The sequence below is a fragment of the Nilaparvata lugens genome, chromosome 1 (genome assembly GCF_014356525.2).
Source record: "Nilaparvata lugens isolate BPH chromosome 1, ASM1435652v1, whole genome shotgun sequence".
NCBI lineage: Eukaryota > Metazoa > Arthropoda > Insecta > Hemiptera > Delphacidae > Nilaparvata > Nilaparvata lugens.
The window spans coordinates 55,045,982-55,068,663 of record NC_052504.1 but is presented as its reverse complement, the minus strand read 5'-3'; the positions used below and the strand labels follow the sequence as shown (position 1 = coordinate 55,068,663).

Below are 22,682 nucleotides of genomic sequence, written 5' to 3'. Positions count from 1 at the left end.
CCATAAAGCTAAGTTCAGGTTTTCCAAGTTGATAACTGAATATTTCAATTTTATAATTTGGCATATGTATGCATTCAATGGTACCTACAGAGAATGAACATTATACGGTAAACTCCATGAGTGTAAAATTTCAATCTCTGTAAATAAAATACTCTAAATAGTCTAGGGAGATTTGGAAGGATTGTTGGTGTTGTTAAATATAGAATTCATTTTTGTTTTGTTTTGAACACCTTCGGTTGACTGTTTCTCCAAAACTGCTATCGCTGAAATTCTTGTTTTTTTCACAATTGAATTATTGTTAGTTTATCAATTTTTGTTTCAGTGAAAATATCGTTCAATATTTTTATATACAGATCAATATATATATATATATATATATATATATATATATCATTTAAGTGAGTAGGACTGTATGTGAAAGTACTGTATAGAATACATATATAACAGCAAAATATCCTTCGAAATATCACACTTTCAGGAATCTACTTTCCCCTTAAAATAATACCACAGCAACTCTTCTAAACCTTTAATTCTCCCAAGGAAATTAAATCCTCAAATAGTAGGCTAATAAAGGAAAGTTTAGATTTGTTCATCTCTTGACCTGTTCGATACTTTTCAGAGTAAAATAAATTTGTATTAATTAACTGTTATGCTCTCATTGATTAGACACTTTTGAAGTTTTAATATGATTTCTTTCATTCTGAGAACTTGTCATCAATTTACTCATCTTATCTCTCTATTTTGATATACAGTTTAGATTCTATTTGGTGTTACTTGCTTTCACTGGACACTCACTCAAATTTTCATTCATAAATATCCACTTATTTGTTGTTTACAAAATAACTACCATGGAAAATATTGGACTCTCACTCGTATCAATTGATGTTTACTATACTTATCAACGATGTTGATTCATACTGTTCAAGTGCAGCATAACCATTCTAGATCGTCACATTTTTGAAGAGAATAACTTGGGTGAACAAACTCAGTGACGGATGATAGAGACCGGTTATGTATTCACCGTTTGTTTGGTTATATAATGCCGAACGCTTAGCATTCTTCTAAATCTCGGAATGTATCTTTAGTCCAAGTTCAAGTAATTATTGTATAACTTTTCGTAGTGCGTGCTTGACACTTGTCGTGTACACAAGTCAAGTGTACTCTGGAAATTGCTTTAATCGATCAGGTATGTGTTATATGTAACACTTGCAGTAGCATCCCAAACTATATCTCAAAAACCATTAGAGACCGCTTCAGTAAAAATTGTTTGCATTTTTCTTTTTGAACGTTTTACGTAGGTCGTTTCCACAGGCGTATGATATCGAAGAAAAGGATTTGAGATAGGTTTCTAAAATCAAGGTTAATAAATAAGTGGCTGTGGCAATTCAAAGTTAATGTAGATGAATATCTAATATACTATCACCTTCTCTACTACTTGCAGTTGTTATTAGTAGTTCCATTCACATTCTCTCTTATTTTATTAAAATTGTTAAATATTTCATGGTAGTCTACTCTCCCTCCATACAGTAGCACTTTTACGAAGAGGAAAATAAGATGTAAATTTAACTCATACACCTTGACTGATACCAAAATTTTCCATTTCTTGTCTTATTCCGCATTCTATATTATTCATGTTGATTATCTCGGGTGTCTTTTGTGAAAATGACATATGTTATGCAATATATTTTCTGATGAATTACTGTAGTTGGATTCATATCTGCATTGGACTTCTGTATTTTATTGTAAATCATTCAAATATAATTTCCATCGATTTGAAACTTGTAGACAAAAGCAGATGTTCTGCCTGAAAAGCAGGCTGACAACAAGCTCAAGCTAGTAGGGAGAAAAAGGACAGATTCACATTGATGCCTTAATCTGACAAGTGTCGAAAAGGATTTATTTTTGATTTGGCCCAGAAACAGCTGCAAATACCAATATTTTGCACAAAATGCATTTATTCATTAGGAGCTTTGCTCGCCTACAAAAAGGACAACAACTGGGGATGGAGAAGGTTGAAGTTAGGGGTGAAATAGAGCCTACACCTGTTTCTAGGCGGGGTGCTTTCCCCTACCGTCGCGAATCGTAATGAAGAAGCCGAAACGTCGCTGTCATAATATGATAATTCGTGGTCGAAATTACACGCCTATTTCGCACGTGATTCAAGCAAACAATGCAATTCTGCCGAAAAGGGAGTCAGCTATGACGTAATAGACCACTGATACGCACCAATATGTTCTGCTTCAGCTCATCTTTCAATTCAGTGGGAGGGTGAGCGGCCTGAATGGATAAATTAGATTTTCTCTATTAGAAGTGGTTCTAAAAAAATATTTTAGCGGCTTTGAAAATGATTTAGAATTTTGTTATTAAAGAATATGGTACGGTACGTTTAGGATGATTAAATTCAATGCCAGTTTCTCTCCATTAAATTGACCACAAAAATATCCTACTGGGTTCTCTGAATCTCTGGGTAATCTGTGATTAATTATATGAATGAAATACATCAATGATATTATTGATTGATAATTTTATTCAGTTCAATTCTATTTTCATGTTATGCGTATATAATCCTATTATATTAAGCGAGCAATTTCTGTATTTATATATCTGGTTATTTTTATATCTGGTTATTTTTATATCTGGTTATTTATGTTTAACGGATCTCGAAAACGGCTCTAACGATTTTCACGAAATTTGGAACATAGTAGGTTTATGATATAAAGATTTGATTGCACTAGGTCTCATCCTTGGGTAAACTTGCTGAACGACATGAAAAGGATAATTCATCCTTGGCTGAAACAGCTGTGGATAGTAAAAATGTAAGTGAGCGAGTTAGTATGTGAAAAATCAAAATATCGCATCCCCGACATTCATAAGATGACGTATAGCCAGCTGTGCATTATAAACATGATAATTTTAGAGAATTGTGCTCTTTTTATCCTTAAATAAAAATTACGAGCGAAGCTCGGTGTCCCGATATTACAATATTATCACAAGTCATAAACATCACATCATAAATACATTAGAAATGTCATGACAATATAATGTAATATAGTCTAAATAATCAAACAAAAATAAGTTAAATCACAGATGGAACCTTATAATTTTCAAGAACATTCTACAGAAACAAATACGAATTGTTTGGTACCCAAAGCAATAACTATAATGCATATATCTGTCTAACAAATATCAAAGAACTAATCTTTTATTTAATTATTTTTTGCTGAGGGTAATGCCCACATGAACTAGGCTTGTGCGTGGGTAATGAGGCTGATGATAATGAGAGATAAATAATGGACCTACAGTTTTAGGTGGGTTCCGAACCACCTAGAGCGATTTACAACTCATGAATCATGAGTTTGAAGCAGCAAAATTATTGGCTGTTGTGTATTTGTGATAAATCTATTACAAATATTATTCTAATATAGATCCCAAAACATATCATAATACTTTAAATACCCGAATCAAAATAACGCAAATTTGGTATTTTCTTAGTTACGTTAAATTTCAGTTGCTGTCTTCATATTCTGTATTCTGTATTTTTAATATGTCACTTTCTTTTAAACCCTTCCAAACAACAAGATTAAGAAGAGAACCAAATTGTTAATACCTCGTCTAATGCTTACTATTTGAACAGTGCTTTGGATCAGGATTTCTTCAAACACTCCCTCAAACCCTGGCCGATTAGGTGTAACTATTGTGTCAATGTCAATGACATGTGTCTTGAATCCTATCAATTCTATTCAAAGGTTATAGACTGGTTAAATACATTTTAATAAAGTCGAACTAAAAATATCACAGGTCGCGTGCTCACTCAAATAAGAACACATGAAAATTTGTCAGTTTTGATTCCTGATAAGTAATTTCCGTTTTCACCGCCCCTCCTGTCACTAAATGTTGTCTGTCGCGTGCCTTTGATCCGGCTTACAAATCTGTGCTCCTCTTCTTAGAGCATAATCAGATTGAATGATTTGAACTGAGTGTGCGCCTATTAATGTATTATCGGTTGACGGTGACATCTTCATTTTTGATCTGCGTTTTCAATACATTGTATGTATGGAAGATGTGGTATTTCTCCATAATGGAAAAATATGATAATGCATTGATGTTGTCAATGCCACTATATTTTTTTGTTCAAAAAAAGTTTATTTGAGTCACTGAAACTGAGTCAATGAAAATTGAATTGAAAAAACGTTCTCTGAACAAATGTAGTAGTTTTGACATCAGAGTCTTATTATTTTTATCCTGTTATGTTTGATTCTTACTTTTCTCGACCGGAAACACCTTTGCACAACACGGTTCATTGCCCTTTCAATTAATAATGCATTTCGTAATGTTTGTAAAAAAAGATTCTCCCAAATGAAGTGTCTCACAAAACTAGGCACTCAACTAGTTTAGTTGAATAATCTAGAGCTAGTCTACTTATAAACAATACAGTCTCGTCTGTCTACTCTAACTTGAGAAGGTCACTAATTCAATTTCTAATTACACTTAAGAAACTTTGCTTTTAACAATAAACTCATTGAGAATCAAGCTAAGATCATCTAAATTGTTTCTCCTTCTGATGGATCCGTTTATGATAAAATATTGAACATTAATACATCATCGCAATAGTAATAGAAATGATTATACGAAACTCTGTGTGAATTAAGCCAATTTTATGTGACATTGCGATTATTGTTGTAATTATACTCACGAGTTATAATCTTATAATTGTATCTTGTTTTTTTTAACATCGCTTAGAGAACATTATATACTATAATAGTGGGATTCCTAAATATAAATAGGATTGTAAGAAAAAATGTTTCAATGGGTGCTGTAAAAATTCTGTAAGAAAACCTTTGAGTATAGCTTTCCTGAAGTGTAGTTTTCCTGTTTTTCAAGTCACGTAAAGTCGTTGGAATAGAATGGATCCATCTGATAAAAATGTTTGCGGTTGACGTTTTCCACGTTTTTCGTTTTAAAACTACTTCTTCTTTATTACATCATTATTTTCTCAAGAATTGAAAATGATGAATAATTGAATTAGTTCATCAATATAGTCCGTTACATTGATGAATAAAAAACCAATAATCCAAAACAAGTACGCATTCTGTATATGAATATTAATTTTAATTAAAATTGAAGGAATATTTAGAAGTCCTGATACAATTTTCTCAAGCTTACAAAGGTTAATTGAACATCAACATGTACGTTTTGTCTGTATTCGTGAAAAGCGATAATTTTTTTAATTAATGATGATAAAAATCTAGAATATTGTTGTCTAATGATGAATTTAACTTGAATAGTAGTAACAATAGAACTACTAAATAGTAATTGAACTCCTTAGTAACAATTTAAAGTCTATAATAGTAACAAACTAACAGCTTGCTAGAATTGTAATATTTCCATTGTATCTCAATGCAATAATGAAAAACCTCAGTTTTCAAATGGACCTTCATAATAATTCCATTATTTATCATTTTCATTTTTACTTTTAGACCACACATGATCTACGTGATTATTGAGTTTGATCAATTCTAGAAATTATTAATTTCACTCGAAAAGTTTTTAATTGAAATGCAACATATCTCGTCGACAAAAAAACAGAGTGCTATTCATAAGAATTTGGTTAGCATTAAGAAAACTAATTGTTTACAGTAGTTTATAAAGTATTGCAACGCGTGGCCCCACTTGGAGGGGTGGATTAGTGAAGAGGGGTGTAGCGATATTGGGGGATGAATGTCGACGATTTAGTTTTAATTAAAGGCGTCATATGTGAGGGTTTCACCCCACCCTGTTTAGCACGCCTTGTTATAGTACTATCCGTAACATATTGCTAGCTTGGCTACTGCTTGACTTCTGTTCTCTGTTGCATACCGTGGTGGAAGTCGTGATTTGCATTTAATGAAGAGCGCGTCATTCCAGTCAAGATATCATTTCTTGTTTCTCTAACTATTGCATAATCGTTGTATGAATCACACATTCAAAGAAAATTCCATTGTTCAGAATACAACAATTTCTCTTGAAGCTTTTTTCTGTGTAAATAATAATAACCATTAGTCACAACCATTAGATGATGATAGTAATGGAATTTGATGCTTCGTGCAATCTGCAATTGTGATACTAGGAACCTAGAGAGGCCTAGCCTAGCCTGGTAGATCGGAGCCTAGGTAGAGGACTACTGTGACATATTATCTCACTCTTCTAAATAAAATCTTGAAATATTAACATTTTAATTTATTCAACGTTTTTTATGATAAAAAGTTGTATTGAAACAACCAAACTCGAGTCGTAGGACATGAGGACATTATCAATAAACAATAGTTATGAGTTCGATCTCTAATTCACTATGCTTAATTTTTATAAAATGATCCTGTTTCGCTATTACGCATGCACAGACTCATTTGGACATGATAAAAGCACCCTAATAGAACTGACAAAAGCTAAAGACAAACAGTATATGCTTTCGAGTTATGGGGAATAAAACAACTTCAGAAAGAATTTTGAGAATCAAAACAAATAAATAATTAAATTTCCCACTATCAGATCTATTTCAAACAGATCGAATTGTGAACGAATAATAACTTTCTCTCGTGATTAGATTATTGGTCGATTTGATTGATTCATTGTATTTATTTTGGGTGGAGTTAGGACTACAGGTGCTCTCTGCCACACAACCCTTAGAAAAATAATATATATACAGTAATAGCCTATATATATAATAATAATAATAATAATAATAATAATTACTCCTTGGTAAAACTACTCCTACCAAGGAATAATAATAATTATATAGATGCTTATTGATATTGATTAAGTTTAGTTCTATGTATAACTAGTAGCTCTGTGAACAGTAGACCTCGTGCAGTTACAAACCGCAGCCTCCTTTTATACTGTCCATCAGAGTAAATCCTGTCTGTATGTCGTGTCGGAGAGATATCGGTGTGAAAACGGCTAATGGCTGTTTAGGTTGGTGTATCAAAAATGCTAACATCAAAAGCTAATCTCCTTCATACTGGATACTGTATGGCAGTATACTGTATACTGTATACTGGATACTTCATACAATACTGGCAACAGGACAGTCCAAGTTCAAAGCAGAGAAAGTTCGAGAGACAATACTATGTTATTTTAGTTATTAATCGCAAGCGTTATTGCACGCAATTAATAGTTCATTTATTTATTTATTCACAATGGAGACAACGGGTTTCCCCAAATATGTCTCCTTAACAATAAAAATTATACAGATACAAATGAAAAAAAATAATTATAAAAATAATACTAACTTATGCAATAATAAATAATAAAAACAACAAATATACCACCTAATTCAAAAATGAAAAATACAAAGATTTCATATACTTATGAAAAAAGTAAAAATAAAACAAATTGAGAAGTCAAAATTCCAAAACTTATAAAAATTAAAGAATATAATAACAAATAATGGACACAAATTTTATCAATAGAATAAAAATCCATATCTAAAAAAGGCTAAGCCCTGACAGACTTAAATCACACCACAGCCCAAACTACTAAAGCTGTGTTTTCGTAACGGGCAGAAGCAGAATCGATTGCAGCGCACCCAGGCGGGCAGAAACAGTAACATTCAAAGAACTAGTTCTTTGACATGAATTTTGCTTTATGTGTTATGGGTAATGAACTTTTTGGGTTGTCCAAAAGGTAATTCTGAAATGATTATTGGAGATTTAATTCAATAAAGTGAATTAATTGCTTTTTAAAACTCAGATAACTTTTCCACAATTATTAGTTACTTCAATAATTATGCAAAATTCTATGCTTTATAGGCATGTCAATCTAAGAGTTAACTTTTCATTTCCTATGCTTGAAATTTGTAAGGGTAAATTATTTGAAGTAACTAATTGTATTTCATTATTAATAAGATATTATTTTATTAACTAGAAGCATTCCATTATTAATAAGATATTATTATAATTATTTTATTAACTAGAATCAATTGCCTTCAGAGTCAATGCATGTTCTTTGAATCACATCGGTAATAGGTAGGCCTACCTACTATGAGTACCGTATTCAACTTCAAAGGCCTATTGAAGCTCTATCGAAAAGAAAATCAATAAATAAATAACAAATAAGTGCTTTAATTTTGGCATTTTTGGAATCTATGGGATATATTACACCAAGGGATATCAATATTGTAAACGTTTTTTAGGCAATTTTATTTTAGCAGTCCCCTTTTTGATCATTGGATGGGTATGGTCCCGGCTGATATACAATCATGTATAAGAATCGTGAGGCCAATTGACTGCCTAAATCAATATGCCTTCTCAGGCAATGTTCAATTAGGGACTCCTCACCAGTAAAAACTATACGAATATTGGAAATTATTATTATTATAGATTAACACATATGACATGTACAAAGTGTATTCAAACAGGCGAACTAATTCTAATAATTATTGTTGAGATAACTATATCTTGCTTTAATAAACGAGTTCTGTTATGGTACTTTAAATAACACATAGCCTATTTTAAAATGGATGAATATTTATTAATTATAGAAGGTAACTAGTACCCTTGTGATATTCCAAAATGAAACATGATTAGTTTCGACATTTTCAATAAGGACTCTCTTGACAATGACATAATTAGAAACTGGTCATGCTTATTTTGAATATTTTAGGGTAGGCCTACTAGTTATTTTCTACAATTAACCATTAAAGTTGCCCTATCAAAATTAATACTTTATTAGGGTATTAATTAGAATTAGAGTAGCCTTTCAAACTCCTTATTCACTATAATGTTCTAAAAGCTTATCAATTTTAATCAAAACCTTGGAAATATAGCCTAAAAGGTAGAATTGAAAGTGATTATATTTGATGTGGCTTGGAACATCATATTTTCAACTTTTGCTCAAGTTATTTTTCATATTCAAAGAATTATTACCCCTTCAATGCAGTAAATAAGTACTATTACTTAATTCTTAATACAATACATAATAATTGTGATACCCTATTTTTATATCCAATTCAAGTCTATTATTTAACTACGTGTTACCTATAGCATTTGCCAGTCAGCAATGTTAAATAATTTTATTAGTTCCAAAAAAGCAGAAGCCATACAGAACCAATAAAGTTGTTAATAAGAGTTCGATGCTTTGGGTTAAATATAGTTTTAAAAATCCCTCAAGTATAAACAATTAAAACATATTTTATTAATTTCATGTCACTTGCTGTTTTCTTCAAAACTACCTGAATTGAAGCAGTTAGCAGGAGCGATCAGAAAAAGAAGATATTATTATGAATAACATTAAATAAATACATCAAGATGTACTGAAAAATGAATATATTTCTTAGATTAGTCCATCTCTTTCTTCTGTAGGCTACTACATCATACATGAATCATATACATGGAATATTATTCATAGTTGATTTTCTTTGTCATCCTCTACTTCTGGCTGGTACACCTCTAGGCCTGAAATCAAAAAGTTATTGATAATTATTTATTATTCATCATAAAAAACTTTGCAAAGTGAATTCTGGAATTGATTGTTTGTAATCTGTATAAGTTTTTAATTATATTTCTTGGGAAGAAACCCCCCAATAATGACAAAGTAATATTATATGAGAAATAATAAACCAACAATCAGTTAAATTATTGTTAGCATCAATCTGTAAGTTGTGTAATTCTGAATGATTGATTGAATAAATAAATAAATCTCCATGCAGGAATTGGGATTAATCAGTGTGCCCCAAGGTCAAAAGAACTTGTTGGTGAACAGCATATTTTTGGATACCATGAACAATTCATTTATTTCTGTGGTCAGTAGGCCTACTTTTCGACCGTTTGGTTTACTAAACTCTTCCAAAATGTACTGCATAAAGTAATTATTAGTTCTACATTCAGAGAAACAAGTTTAATGAAACAAATGGAAATGATCAATAAATTAATTGCTTAATCTGAAATGATGATTATCTACAACATTATAAGTAGAACTAAGTGATTTGAAAATAAATACCAAACTGTAAATACATGAATCTCTCAAAATAATGCAGGCATTTAATAAATTCAATCATAAATTTTAAAAGGTGGAATCACTGTCATTAAAGCTATTATTCAGTGTTTTCTACCAGCACTTGCTGAGTGAATTTTTGAAGTCATCTATTCATAGTTCTAATGTATGGTCATTCATAAAGTTCATCATTTACTCAAGATCAAGATGGACATTTGAGAAGATTGTTTTAAAAACAATGTATTCACTTATCTATTCAGAGAATAGAGCTGTTCATAATATTTGAGATTCCTTCCATAAAGAAATTTATGAAACAAAATCTAATAATGTGATAACATTTTAACATCAAATTATTGATTTAATGTTATCACATTATTAGATTCTGTTACATAAATTATTTCTTTATGGAAGGAATTCCAAATTTTATGAACAGCTCTATTCCCTGAAACAGTGAATACATTATTTTTTAAACATTCTTCTCAACTGTCCATCTTCATATCATGTGGTTTCACGTTATTTCGAAATATTGTATACTGTAAGCTATTAATGATTTCAAAATTCAGTCAGTATTTCAATTATTTTAGTCACATACCATAGTTATGTCTTACTATTTGAATATCTAACATCAAGTCGATAATAAAACATCGAAGTGGATAAACTTTTTGAAAAAAATGGGAAACTGTATAAAATGACATCGCCTATATGAAGTTTGAAAAATGGGTGTAATTTTATCTTACCTAACTAACTTATTCTAACCATGGGTTCCAAAGAATTTTTCCATCCTGGTCAACAAAAAAGAATTCATATGCATTTCCTTTTGAGCACATTCTCTTCAATATTTTGTTTGTAAATAGTACCTGAAAAAAGAAACATATTTAATCTTTCAACATATATCCATTTTGGAGATAAAGTGAAGTTAATCATCAATGATAATACTTAGTTTGGACTTTGAATAAATTAGAAGTGAACTGGGCCTCGAAAAACTATTTACATTAGATAGACTATACATACTATAAGTATATAGCCTACTTACATTCGTAGCACATAACAGAAAACACTTTAAAGTTTTATAATATAAATTAAAACAAGAGACACACGACATGGATAGCTTAGATTAAAAACACTAAATAACTTACATTACACTCTCTGTTCGGTCGAGAAAAGGGACACAGTTCCTTGAATATTTCCGATTATAATGTAAGTTTTCCAGTGTCTTTATTATCGATCTATGTTGTGTGTCTCATGTTTTAATTTATACTATTTACATTGATTTACCTGGCCTCACGCAATATATCGATCTATAGAGCATGAATAAGTGTTTCAAATACATTACTATTTTAGTTTTAAATGAGTTTGGTAGCAATGGTCAACCAGAAAAATAGTACCTACCTATTTTATCTTCTTTCAATATTCAATTACACTGACTCTGATCAAGTTATTTCTATAGGTTAACAATCTATGTAATTTTGTTTCCAAGTGAATTTAAATTAATTAAAAGAAGATTAATTTATAGATAGGTACCAAAGACAAAGTAAATGTTCTAATAGTCAGGTTAGTTTTGTTATTGTATTGATAAACTATGGGTTTACAATATTTTGAGGTACAGCAAGGATAATGGAAGTTTAGGACTAAGAATGTAATGAAATACTTCAAAGTCAAATAATGATGTTATTTTCAATAAATTGGTTTGTGTAAACTACTAGCTGCATTATAAAAAATGTATTTTGTGATTAGGCCAACTCAATGAAAGTTTAAAAGATTGTTAGCATAAAATGCTATCTTATCTTATAATGAAATGCAAAATGTTATCTTGGTTGAATAATGTTTTGAATCTGATCATTTAATGTTAATCTAATCAATCAAGCTTGAATGAGTTTAAATAATTGATTAGATTTATCTCTTTCTTGTGATAATTCTCTACCATAAACAAACAGCCTAGTCTAGGCTTTACAATTACATTATTATTAAATACTAGAAATTATACTTTAAATAAATAAACTTTTGTCAACTTCTAACTTCTTGAAAAATGAAAAAGATAGCAATTTAGACCTAGAGACTAGGTTATTAAAGGCCTACTACAGTAGGCTTAGGCTACCTGAATAAAAATTGTAAACATGCTGGGAGTCTACTTATAAAAACTATATTAAATTGTGTACGGTAGATCTAGCCTACTTTATTATGAGAATTTTAAGTCTACTTACTTGAATCCTCTATCATATCAGCAATTTTTAACCATATTCTATTTTTCAAATAGGTAATTCGTTGTGCAGGTCTGGAAAGTACAAAACTTTGAACTGTCACATCAATTTTATAATGAATTTTACGCCTTTCTGTTGTAAATCCATTTTCAATTTCTCTTGTAAAAATTATAAGAATAAAGAAATCAATGGAAATATTTTAAACCTCAATTTTCTACTGCAAATTAATTTCACAGTATAATAGTAGCAATCCGAAATCTGACAACCGACAGCAAAATAATATCAAAACAAACCAACCAACAATCAAAGATTGAGGTTAAAAAGAACATGGCGTCTGATCCAGAGAAAGAATTATTCTGCCGGTGTCACGTGATCAGAGCAGAAAAAGAATTCGAAGCTGTCTGTTCCCGTCGACAGAATCCCGAAATTAGTTCTTTTTCGCCACACTGCACAGAAAGCAGCTGTTTTCCAGTCCCTACGTAGATCTGAAAGACCTTGTTTGCAGACGACGTCAGAAAAGGGTTTCTTTTCCGGGCTAGGCCAGAAAGTTGTCTCTTTCCAGCCGCTCATGGAAGTAGTTAATAAGTCATCAGCTAGATCGGGCGAGTGGCCACTTTCATCATCAGCTAAAGTCGCCATGATTTCAGTTCCAGTTTCGAATCAAATTAATTCGCTTCGCGACCAGTTTTATTCAATTATTTATTGTTGAATAGTGCATTCCAAATTTTCAAAAATGCTTGAAGATGACTGTGGTATTCCAAGTGGAATTTTAAAAGAATCTGAAATCCTGACTGCAAATCTTCTACCACTAAAATCAAGAGATAGGTACGATGGCTTAACGAGTATTCTTTATTTTGTATTCTTTAGACTATTTATTTTGTCAGCAATACCTGTAGTGTGGCGAAAAATATCGTTCGCACCACGGGCAAAAATGTTTTTCCAGCTCTCAATCTTTTCTAGTCCTCGGCCTACGGCCTCGGACTTGAAAACCGATTTCGAGCTGGAAAAATCTCATTGTGTTGATAGGCCTTAAAAAGAACGGCAAAATGAACGACAGTTCGTTTCTGATTTGAACAGTTCTTTTTTTCTGCTCAACTTTCTGTCGATGGGTGAACTCTCCCATAAGAACCAATGTTAATTGAAAGTGAATTCTGCCGTCTGCCCGTTACGAAAACACGGCTTAAGCCCAAAAATCTGGTATGACAACTCACACAACTTTCCTTGCTCATATTTGAAACTACGATCAGACTTCTGTATATGTGTATATATAATTGTTTTCAGAGAACTTTTTCTTTGTGTGAATTGTGAAACTCGATGTTTTTTTTTTAGTCGTCATTTTTTTAAAGTCGTAAAAACAGCTATTCTACAGATGAAATATCTCGACTATGTGATCTTTTTATGAACTGCGCTACCTACCTACCTCATGCACGAGAAGGAGGTTACTAAGTCCATTTCTCAAGGATGGGGTGGACCCCCCATTGGTTTCCCAGAAAGGAGACTCATACCAGTTGATAGAGCTGATAAATAACTATACAGGGTATGAATTTGAAAAAATCGGTCAAGTTATTTTTGAGGAAATCGTGAAAAACGTGGTTTTTTAGTAATTATCCGCCATTTTTCTCAAGAATATTACGGAGCTCCTGCAATTTTCCCAGAAATGAGACTCATGTCAGTTGATAGGGCCTATAAATAGCTATCCATGATATAAATTTGAAGAAAATCGTTAGAGCCATTTTCGAGAAAACCGTGAAAAACATGGTTTTTTAGTAATTATCCGCCATTTTTTCCGCCATCTTGAATTGAATTTTATTGAATTTCTTATTGTCGTATCATCATGGTATAAGGACCTTAAGTTTAAAATTTCAAGTCAATCGGTTAATTAGGAATGGAGTTATGGTGTTCACAGACATACACACACACACACACACACACACACACACACACACACACACACACACACACACACACACACACCAATACCCAAAAATCATGTTTTTGGGCTCAGGGGACCTTGAAACGTATAGAAATCTTGAAATTGGGGTACCTTAATTTTTTTGAAAAGCAATACTTTCCTTACCTATGGTAGTAGGGCAAGGAAAGTAAAAACTTGAAATTTGCACAATTGTTTATGGTAGCCTCAAAACATCCACTAAGAAAGGATTCTCAGAAATTTGCCCCCCTGAGGGAGCTGGGGCCCCCAAAAATGTTGTACTTTTTATCCGCTCATTGCACAGCAGTCATGAGGAACTTTTTTGTTCAGCTACGAAAAAAATTAGATCTATGCAGAAAAATTCCTATCAGGAGCACAGGGGGGGGGGGGTTAAGGAGAGGGCATTTCTCGATAATTTTGTTGTAAAATCACACTACTGCTCTGGCCTACAGACTTGAAACTTTGCACAAATATTCTTCAAACATGCTAGACGCGCACTAAGAACGGATTTTGAGATATTTTGCCTCCAAGGGTTTCAAAGGATGAAAAAGGTTCCTATTAAGTAAGGTTATGAACATGGTAAGGTGAACGCCATATGGAACTGAAATAATTGACACATGATATTCTAACATATGTTGTAATCATTGGAAAGCTTAAAATAATCTTATCAATCAGCTGATCCAATATTAATGTTGTGTTTATCGAGAGCGCGAACTTGCCACGTGTTTGTTCCATTGTTGTATGCTTGGCCAGTTCGGTTTGCGCCTTCTATCAGCTGTATATGGAGTCTCATACATTCCGATTAGAACAGAGCACAGAGCTTTTCTTTGGTTAGGAGTTTGTTGATAATTCTTTTTTCAAATTCAAATTTTACTGCCTTAAAAAATTACATTGGAAACTTTCTTAATTAATAGACAACGAGCTTCGCTCGCTATTTTTATCTATTGATAAACAGAATCATAGCCTACTATAGATAGTTACTGTAGATAGAGTTAGCCATGACAGAATACAATTCTCTAAAATGATCGTGTTTATATTTTACAGCTGGCTATACGTCAACTTATGAATTTCGGGGGTGCGATATTTTGATTTTCCACAGAATCACTCGCTCACTGTTTACTATCCTCAGACGACGAAAGTCTCAGCTGTTTCAGCCAAGGATAAAATATCCGTTTAATGTCGTTCAGTGAGTTTTCCCAAGGATGAGACCTAGTGCAAACGAAGTTTATATCATAAACCTACTATGTTCCAAATCTCGTGAAAATCGTTAGAGCCGTTTTCGAGATCCGTTGAACATAAATAACCAGATATAAAAATATAAACAGATATACAGAAATTGCTCGCTTAATATAATAGGATAGGTACCTACAAAGAGTATGAAGTAGGCGTAAATCGAGCTACCCAACTGAGCTAATCCATGTTTATCCATTTTTTTAGGGTTTATAATCTAAATTGGCTAATTAATTCTTTACTACTAGTAGTTCTGTGAACAGTAGACCTCACGCAGTATTCTCATCCACAAGTACCTGACTGAAACTATAGACCTTATGGAAATACAGCAATAGACTGGCTTCTCCACACATCTGTGTAATCACTTGTCAGCTGATTTATGATGAATAATTCTCTAGTCTTATTTTTACTCTAATATTGGCGTATGAAGGAGGCTCCTTTCTCCTTTAATATTATCCTTGAAATGCAAAATTTCCAAAAACCTTGTATATACGTCGACGCGCAATTAAAAAAGGAACATACCTGTCAAAATTCATGAAAATCTATTACCGCGTTTCGCCGTAAATGCGCAACATATAAACATTTAAACATTAAGAGAAATGCCAAACCGTCGACTTGAATCTTAGACCTCACTTCGCTCGGTCAATTATTATTATTCAATTTTTATAAATATTTATATTTTTCTCTACTCTATTGCGTTTCAATCTTCAGTTATTTTACTGTCTTAGCAATTAATGTAAGGATTCAATTGACTGGAATTTATTCTTTGTAAAGACTGAATCACTGAATTCATATTTTAGATGAGTATTTGGGTACATGCGCGGGTCAATAATATTTTGGGCGGAGCTTCAGAGGGGGTGTGACCCATCATCCATTGTTGCAAGCTGTTACATGTGCTTCACAATAACTGGCTGAAGGAGGTTGGAAATGCTACCAATTTAGTAAACTTGAGTACATCTCTCGTATCACAGTTAAATTTTGACACATCACAATCACAATAATTGATGTTAACATTTCCAAAAACTATAAAACAAGGTCCAAAAACTATAATATTGAAATATTTGTGCAATATTTAAAATTTCCATTTCAAGTTCGTATTTACAAAATTTTATCTACTGTACGATTTTTATTAAAAAGTTGGATTCCTATCCATCCATGCTTTCATTCTTCTCTTGCTCATGAATTCACTATTTTTCAAGAAGGGAAAATGGTTTGTGTTCACAGTTCAATACGGAAATAGGGTGGTATATAGTGAATTTATCATTCAAGATTTATTTATAAAGAGGAAGTTTTTCCTTTCATAATTTCTCCACAGTAGACCTACAAAATTTTAATGTGTTCTCAAACTGCAAGCATCTATGCGTAAGGAAAACCTGTACAACTCAAAATAATAGCGCCGGGAAAGCGGAGATCTAGACTATTTCTGGCTACCAAGACATCCATTCGTTTTATCTCATTTGATTATTGTCTATTGGAATATAAAAATATGTTGAGGAAAATCCCACTTTCGCTAATAACTCTGGGTGATCCGAAAACTCGCTCAAACCTAATCTAAATCCCAACCTGATATACAGTGAGTGTTAAGACCTTTGAGAATCTATTACATTAATTCAATACTCCGAAAATTGTTTTGCTAATTTTTTTTGGACCGATGTTCTAATTTATCTGACATTGTTGGAGCTCTCAAATTGCTAGCTTCTTCTTTACATCAAATTTAGATGTCGCAGTCGATTGACGCCCAGTGGTAATGCTAGACAAAATTCACAGAAAAACTAGAAAATATGAATGAAAATCAGGTTCTACAATTTAATATTATTTCCATCCAAAGATGATTTTTCACGACTACAAACTACCTTATATACAGAGTGTCCCATGAAAGAAGTAACAGCCGAAGACCATCGATTCTACTTGAAATTTGCAACGAAAAATGTTCAGTCAAATTTTCTTACATCGACCTTAGTTTTCAAAACTTCATTTTTCGATTTTTTTGAGAAACGTCAATAACTAGAAAACTGTCAGTCAAAATCTAATTCCAAGGATATAATTGGAAAAATGAAGAAATCTCAAATATTATCTACCTATATCATTTGTTTCTTTGTTTGACGTTTTGGAACGTTTTATGAGCGTTCAAACTGTTTGAAATTTGTCTTTGAACTCGACGAATGTATTTTTTTCAACTTTGAGTGCTCATAAAAACGTCAAAAAAGAAACATTATATGGATCTTATTATTTTTTTTCCTCTTCCCATCCATATCCTTGGAATTAGATTTTGACTTATAGTTTTTTAGTTATTGACAATTTTCAAAAATCGATAGATCTCGAAAACTAAGGTCGATATATGAACATTTTACTGGTCACGTTTTGTTGCAAATTTCTCATAGAATCTATGGTTTTCGGCTGTTAGACCTTTCGTGGGATATTTGGTATGATAGTCTAACAAAACTATAAACATTTAAAACTTTTCTCCGTTCTTCTTATATTTTACAAGACTAAATTAGTTGAAATACTTGAGAAATTATTACGTCGTGATTATAACAGTAGCCAAGGCCTAAGGATTTCATATAATGTTTATTTGCAGGATTTCATAAATGTTTATTTACAGGATTTTGATTCCTTCTGAATAATTTTTCAGTTTCTTATGGCAATAGCTTTAAATGACTGATTCTTCAAATTGAAAATCGATTAGTTTTCTAGCCTCTCACTTTTCCATAGCTGTCATATTGACATAATAACAGAACTTTTGGCGTTTTCGTTTTCTATTTCTATAAAATTAATCGTCGTTCAATTGCAAGCGTCATGATAATCACACATTTCAACTATTGCTTGCTTTTAGCTATTTACAATTTCAACTGAACTGATTGATCGATAAAATTCCCACACTGCCAAAAACTGAGTCGTGTTAAAACACCTCCACTTGAATATTAACTGAACCACTTTCATCAACGATTATTTTGCATCATTGTATGATCTTGGCACTTTCCCCAACCAGTTCTGTATCAAGTGAAATGTCTGTGTCACTTTTCAAGAACTTGCAACGGAGCAATCCTTTTTTGATTCTGTCTATGAACACCTACCTACTTCACTTATGTGATAATGTAACTGTGTAGATAGGAATACTTTGTGTCCTTGAAACTCAACCAAGGCGATCGCCGCCTGCATTCTGTGTGAAACCATGTTTGTAAATGTGGGCATCGGTGCAGGATAGAGAAAGGAACTAGATGTCGGCTTTTCTATTGAGAACCGGGTCAGTCAGTCAGTCAGTCAGTCAGATTCCGCGGACCATTGCCCTTTCACTGTAGGAAGTGAATCGTTGTACACGTGTATCGATTTAGATCATTGTATAGATGTTTTAGCCAGATTTATCAAAAGTGGGAATATTTGTCAGCACTTTGGAATTAACCTGTGACCTCCCTCTTCAAATTTCCTCCTTATATTAAAGGTAATTGGTAATTCACTATTTCTCAGCAAGATACGAGTATTGTAAGTGTAATGTTAGTGTCCTTCACATTTTGACGTTCATTGTTTGAACGAATTATCTTTGTATGTTGAATGAAAAAAGACTAAGAAATAGTCTTTTTTCATTCAATATGAATAATTACCACAATATCAACTTCTCAACTACACAAAAAATCTTTGTATGTCTTGTAACTGATAACAGTTTCTAGGTATGTTACAATTCATTCTTAAATGAATATTGAATCTAAATGTTTACAGTATAAAATTATAAATATATGTTTAGAATGTAGCTGTAGGCCTTCTTTGATAGTTATACGGTATAATTGAGTACAATGAATGGCTATTTTGTTGTTTATAGATATTGAATGTTGAGGTTCAGCTACACCTTAGATCTATTTTTCAAATACACTGAATTTTTTTATATTAGCCTATATTTACAATGGATTCTCCAACACTATTGATGATTCTATCAATTTGGGATATAGATAGTGTAGTATGTTTGATAGAACGTGGGTACAGTTTCCTTATGTATTCTATCATCATAACATAATATATGCTTAGTTATATAGTTACATTATAGATATATTATAACTTGATACAATCACATATGGATCCAGAATACTTCTGTTTGTTTTATGTTGATACATTCCTGATTGACTCCATTCAATATTCAATAGTCTTCTTCATCTCCAATTAGTAATTACAGTGTTCCGAATCCATAGAGGTGACAGAAACAACTATTGATCAAATCTGCCAATATATGATTGGATATAGTGGTCTCATTTACAATTTAAATCAGTTTACAGTTTGAATCAAATTTTTTAATGTTCATTAAATGTCAGTATCATAAATAGATTATTTGAGAGTTAATCTAATATTGTTATTTGATATCAAAGTCCAAAGAAAATATGATGAAACAACATTGTAAGTACCTATCATAAAATTGCTTTCTTATTTATTATCTTTAATTTAAGAAACAACATGTAAAGAATATCAGAGATATCATCTCTCTTTATGAATCCTATACTATTAAACGAGCAATTTTTGTTTATATGTTTAGATGCTTCTATGTTTATATATGTGTATGTGACCGGATCTCGAAAACGGCTCTTACGACGACTCTCACGAAATTTGGAACAAAGTAGGTTTATGATATAAAAATTCGATTGCACTAGGTCTCAACCCTGCGATAACTCGCAGAAGGACATCAAAAGGATAAATGCGTCCTTGGGGAAACAGCTGGAAATTTTGTCTTCTGTCGATACCGTAATGGAAGTGAGTGAGCGAGTGCATGTGTGGGTTATTCCCCAGCTGATCTCACCAGAAGAATAATCCAGCAAGAAAAACTTATTTTTGTTTACTTCTCTTTATTTAGAAAACATGTTTACTTCAGAAAGTGAAAAATAGTAACTAGATGCTGTTAGTGTAAAATAGTACATAGTATATCAACAACAATATTGTAGCAAACATAGTATATCAATATCGGGGCACCGAGCTTTGCTCGTTATTTATTTATTGATAAACAGAACACAATTCTTTAAAATGATTGGGGAAGGACTAACAGGCACAGCCCAAAAATGTTTCATCCCCGAATTTTGTTTTATACACTATAAATAGTCCAAAAAGTAGGTTATGTTCCATACACTTGAATTCAGGTCCAATTTTCAGTCCACACATTTCAAAACAGAAAGGTTCTAATTTAGATTTTTTACAAACCAAATTGAATAACAAAATAACACTCAATAATCACTTAAAACTGTAAAATAATTAATAACTTTGAAAATTATGATATACTCTAATTTAGAATGATATACTATGTTATGTCAACAAATCAGATTATTTTGACCAAGTCGATTAAAATTTCTCATCTTTAAAAAAAATTTCGTGAAAATTGTTGGAGCCGTTTTCGAGATCCGTTGGACATGCATAACCAGATGACCATATACAGAAATTGCTCGCTTAATATAATAGAATTCTAAATCGAATTCATAGTATTATCTATTTGTATGTAATTGATGATGTGTTTGTTTTTGAAGTGTGAATAAATTGTTATTTTGGTGAGTGATAGTAGCTTAACCTAGATTTTGATTTGGACTGTAGTATAAATTTAAAAAGGGACAGTTTTGAGCATAAGCCTGTTGTGCCTCCTCATATAACTGTAAAAATAATTGTACGACTGAGACAATTAATAAAAAAATTTAAACCATAAATTCAATCTTTCTTTACATATATGTTCTATGCTTTTACACTCCACAGCGAAGCTCGGTCCCCCGATATTAAGAAATAAATTGGAAAATTTGTGTTGAGCAAAATAAATCATTTCTAGTTTTCATATAATTTATATATTTTGTTGAAAGGTGAAAAAATTGTTCACAATAATTTTTTCTAGGGTCTAGATTACATCAAGTCGTCATACAATTTAGGATAAGATTGAAAGCTATCTAAATTATTTCAGTTTTTAAAGTATTGGATTCTCTAAAACGAGTTTTTTATTATTTGTTGATTCTGTGTGGAAATTATTCTTCCAAACTATATACTTCCAATACTATCAAACCACCAAGTCAAGTAGTCATGCTATCAGAGTTCTGTGCTAAACCATCCACATAAGTAACCACATTTCTGTGGTTAGAAGGATACTCACCTAAAGTATCGAACTAAAATGCCTCATATCAATTCCTTTCAAACAATATGTTCTCGACATTTCTACATTAGTTTCTACCTCTTTATCGCTGTGTTTGTTTCATTAGTTTGAGCTATTTTCTGAAATTTTTTATATATTAATATTGTGTTTTGTGTTTGCACGACCCACAAATAAAAATGATGACAGTTCCTTATAGGATCATAATAATTATTAGAAGCTATCAAACAAGAACCAACCATTGTACACTGAATAAAGTAATAGGAAACGTGTTAGATATAAATGTTTAACCATCCTTGTCAATATGAATCTATGAATCCAATTGACGAAACTATGAAAACATTGAAAAATCTGGTGTGGTACACTCACACAACTTTCCTTGCTCATTGAACTGTAAGCCTCATTCTTAAACGAGAATAATTTAGGGGAATAACATAATGACGATTGGCGGCAACATATTTGAAACTACGATCAGACTACTGTTTATGTGTATATTATAATTGTTTTCAGAGTACTTTTTCCTTTGTGTTAATTGTGAAATAAATTAGATGATTTTTTAAAAGTCGTCAAAACAGCTGTTCTACAGATGAAATATCTTGACTATGTGTTATTTTTATAAACTGCTCTACCTACCTACCTCAAGCACGAGAGGGAGGCTACAAAGTCCATTTCTCAAAGATGGGGTGGACCCCCCATTAGTTTCCCAGGAAGGAGACTCATGCCAGTTGATATAGCTGATAAATAACTATACAGGGTATGAATTTCAAAAAAATCGTTAGAGCCGTTTTCGAGAAAAACATGATTTTTTAGTAATCATCCGCCATTTTTTCCGCCATCTTGAATTGAATTTTATTGAATTTCCTATTGTCGGATCCTCATGGTATAAGGACCTTAGGTTTTAAATTTCAAGTCAATCGGTTAATTAGGAATGGAGTAATCGTGTTCACAGACATACACAAATACATAAATACACACATACACACACACAGACCAACACCCAAAAATCATGTTTTTGGACTCAGGGGACCTTGAAACGTATAGAAAACTTGAAATTAGGGTACCTTAATTTTTTTTGGAAAGCAATACTTTCCTCACCTATGGTAGTAGGGCAAGGAAAGTAAAAAAGGAAAGCTTCTGTCAATACGTTATTTTGAATTGATGCAATGAGAGGTCAAAATCTAGTTATTTATTGTCCTGATGCCCTGAAAGAGAAACCAATATAATACTTCACAAGATTCTTTTTTCAAACATTTATATAATTTTA

General features: G+C 31.9%; 1 protein-coding gene and 1 long non-coding RNA gene across 11 annotated transcripts in view; one reads left to right on the top strand and one right to left on the bottom strand.

Annotated features, from left to right (window-relative positions):
- Positions 1-22,682, top strand: part of LOC111053445 (cytochrome b reductase 1) — a 73,968-nt gene that overhangs the window by 26,772 nt on the left and 24,514 nt on the right. The window contains exon 1 of one of the 10 annotated variants that reach the window (XM_039437111.1): positions 996-1,186. The exons of 8 other annotated variants lie outside the window; for them this stretch is intronic. The gene's annotated coding sequence lies outside the window, so the exon portion shown is untranslated. Of the gene's footprint in view, positions 1-995; positions 1,187-18,486; positions 18,764-22,682 lie in introns of those variants that run through there. One more of the 10 variants, XM_039437092.1, reaches the window with a different exon arrangement.
- On the bottom strand, positions 9,283-12,598 carry LOC120353424. The gene is made up of 3 exons (XR_005572390.1): positions 12,168-12,598; positions 10,704-10,823; positions 9,283-9,428 (listed from the first exon to the last, which is right to left on the bottom strand). It is a non-coding gene; the product is annotated as an uncharacterized LOC120353424 (long non-coding RNA).